Below are 3,075 nucleotides of genomic sequence, written 5' to 3' on the forward strand. Positions count from 1 at the left end.
GATCCTACAATCTTTGATTCTGCTCTGTTTCCTTTTCCCCCCATTCCAATTGCTTATGGTTAACAAGGTCCTTTTTTGTGTGTGTGGACTCCACCACAGAATCTTTCAATTTCTTCTCCTTCTGCCTCTGTAGCTGGAGCATAAACATGATTTATGGTTGTACTGATGTTTTTCCCCTGAAATTTTGGGGCTGTGGAGACCACCTCTTTTACAGCCAGATTGGGGCCGTAGCAACCACATGCCGCAGTCCCGATCTGGCCTTTGCAGGGCACAAAAAGGAGCTACAAAGTGGCTCCTTTTTGCACTCTGCAAAGGGTATGATAGCCACAACATTGTGGCTTTATGGTGCATCATGCGGAAACAGCACCAGAGAAGTGCCATGACACTGCCTGTGGCATCAGGCGACCCTGGGGGTATGTATCATATGGACACCATGCCCCGACTCTGCCCCCAGGCCAGCTAAACATGCTGGTGTGGACAGTCCCAACATTGATATTATTCAGTCACAATTTGCATTATAATCCTTGATTGCTCTTGCTATATCTCTCCTCACTATTAATGCCACCTCATTTCTTCTTAGATTTTAATTTCCTGAGTAAAACATAATTATCTGACTCAGTATGTCCCATTCTTGTCCATTTTAGCTCGCTCACCCCAAGTATTGCAACTTTATATGTTCCATTTCTTTTCCTCTGTCTAGCTTTGCCAGTTCATGCTTCTCATATTCCATGTTCCTATAATATGTGTTTGGCAGCTTCAGACTTTCCTTTTACCTCTGAACATATCAACAGCTGAACATCCTTTCAACTTGAGTCATTAGCCACAGTGCTACTCCTTCTCTGCTGCACCCTAGTAGCTCATTATTACATATAAAGACATTGAGTGTAGATGAGAAGGCAAGCAGCCAAAACACCTCTAAAGCTGGCAGCAATTCCTCAAAAGCACAATAGGTTCCTCCAGAAAAACTTGCTTCTTGCCAAGCAACTGGAAAACTCAGACTTTTTCTTTTGTATGTACCCCAATTGCTTCTCTGTATGTACTCCAATTACTTCTCAATTGCTTCCCACCCAAAGCAGATGAATATGCTCAGCATAAGTCATCAATGACCACTTGAGCAAATGTATTTTTATCTGTCAATATCCATTAGATAAATTTCTGTTTCCAGTATCAGCAATTTAAAGTGGGGTTGTGGGGAGATGGGGAGAAACAGTGGGGTATAGAAGGTTTATCTTATGGTCACCTAAAGACACTAGACCCCATCTGAGCTTGGAAGCTAAGCAGGATCAGCTCTGGTTAGTATTTGGATGGAGATTGCCAATGAATCCCAGGTGCTGTACGCTATAATTCAGAGGAAGGAACTGGCAAAACCACCTCTGAGTATTCGTTGCCTTAAAAAGCCCTATAAGATCCATGAGGTTGCCATAAGTTGACAGGTGACTTGAAGGCCCATAGACACACAGAGGATTTTGGGTAGTGGTGGTAATAAATAGGGTCTTTCATTTTGTAATTAAAATAATAATTAGGGAATGGGCGCTTTGTTTTATATTAATATTTTTATTAATATTGCCGTTGTTGTTCTTGTGAGCATTCAAGTCAATTCTGACTTATAGTGACCCTAAGGCGATCCTATCACACAGTTTTCTTGTTCACAGGGGGTTTGCCTTTGCTCCTCTGAGGTTGAGAGAATGTGATTTGCCCTTGGCCCCCAGAGTCCTGGTCAGACCACTGCACCACTGCTACATTTGATATATCCTGCCAGAAACAAAAATATGGGTGGAAAAGTAACAGGCAGTGGGGCTACAACTCAGGAGACATACTGAAATAAATTTCCTTTTATCAGATTGCCACAATATTTTCCAATTGTGGTGCTGATTTCTCATGACCCTAACTATATATAGCATGCAAACATAAGGCAATGAGAGGACTACACATTTAACTGTTCTTTCTTCCCAGCTTATTTAGTTTGGTATTAGAGCAAGTACTTCTAGGGGCTCTTACTTAAAGAATCATAGAATCATAGAATCATAGAGTTGGAAGAGACCACAAGGGCCATCCAGTCAAACCCCCTGCCATGCAGGAAATCCAAATCAAAGCATCCCCGACAGATGGCCATCCAGCCTCTGCTTGAAGACCTCCAAGGAAGGAGACTCCACTACACTCCGGGGGAGTGTGTTCCACTGTCGAACAGCCCTTACTGTCAGGAAGTTCCTCCTAATGTTGAGGTGGAATCTCTTTTCCTGCAGTTTGCATCCATTGTTCTGTGTTCTAGTCTCTGGAGCAGCAGAAAACAAGCTTGCTCCCTCCTCAATATGACATCCCTTCAAATATTTAAACAGGGTTATCATATCACCTCTTAACCTTCTCTTCTCCAGGCTAAACATCCCTTGAACTATTTTGTTGTTATTGTTATTTATTTGTTTGCTTATTTATACCCTTCTTTGAAAGCTCAGGATGAATAACAACCTCCACCAAAGCACACAATTAAACTGCAAATATCTGATGAAATACAATAGAAGCAACACCAACAAAGACCAGAGAAAGAGAGAAAGAGAGAGACCAATTGTACAAATAAATATATTTTGAATGATGCTTGAACGACAAGAGCTTGTAGAACAGCAAAACCCCTGGCAGAAGGGAGCTCCATAATCAGGATGGAACCACCAAGAAAGTCCTACCTGTCATATAAGGCAGCCCCATGGGCTACCCTACTGTGAAACACCGCAAGCAATGTCTCCCAGACAATGTTTGATAGCTAGATTTGTGCTGCAGAAGAAAGTCCTTTTCTTCTAGAGAGCTGACTGCCATGTGGATGGGGTGGAATGTTTCAGACTGTAACATCCAAAATCCACTAAACAGTGATACCGTTATTTGCTCCATGGCCAATGTGGCTACTCCTGGATATGTTTCAGACTATGGTGCTCTCTTTCTAGTCTAGAACTAGAACTAGAAACCTGCACAGTTGATGTCCTGCTATGAGCATGAGGATATCCTGAGGGATATCCAGAGCTAGATGGTTCAACTGCCTTTCTTCTAGCAATCTTCTGAGAACACAGGTAGCTAGCATCTCAATTTGTT

The sequence above is a fragment of the Sceloporus occidentalis genome, unplaced genomic scaffold (assembly GCF_023333645.1).
Source record: "Sceloporus occidentalis isolate IW3139 unplaced genomic scaffold, rSceOcc1.0.p SCAF_1, whole genome shotgun sequence".
NCBI lineage: Eukaryota > Metazoa > Chordata > Lepidosauria > Squamata > Phrynosomatidae > Sceloporus > Sceloporus occidentalis.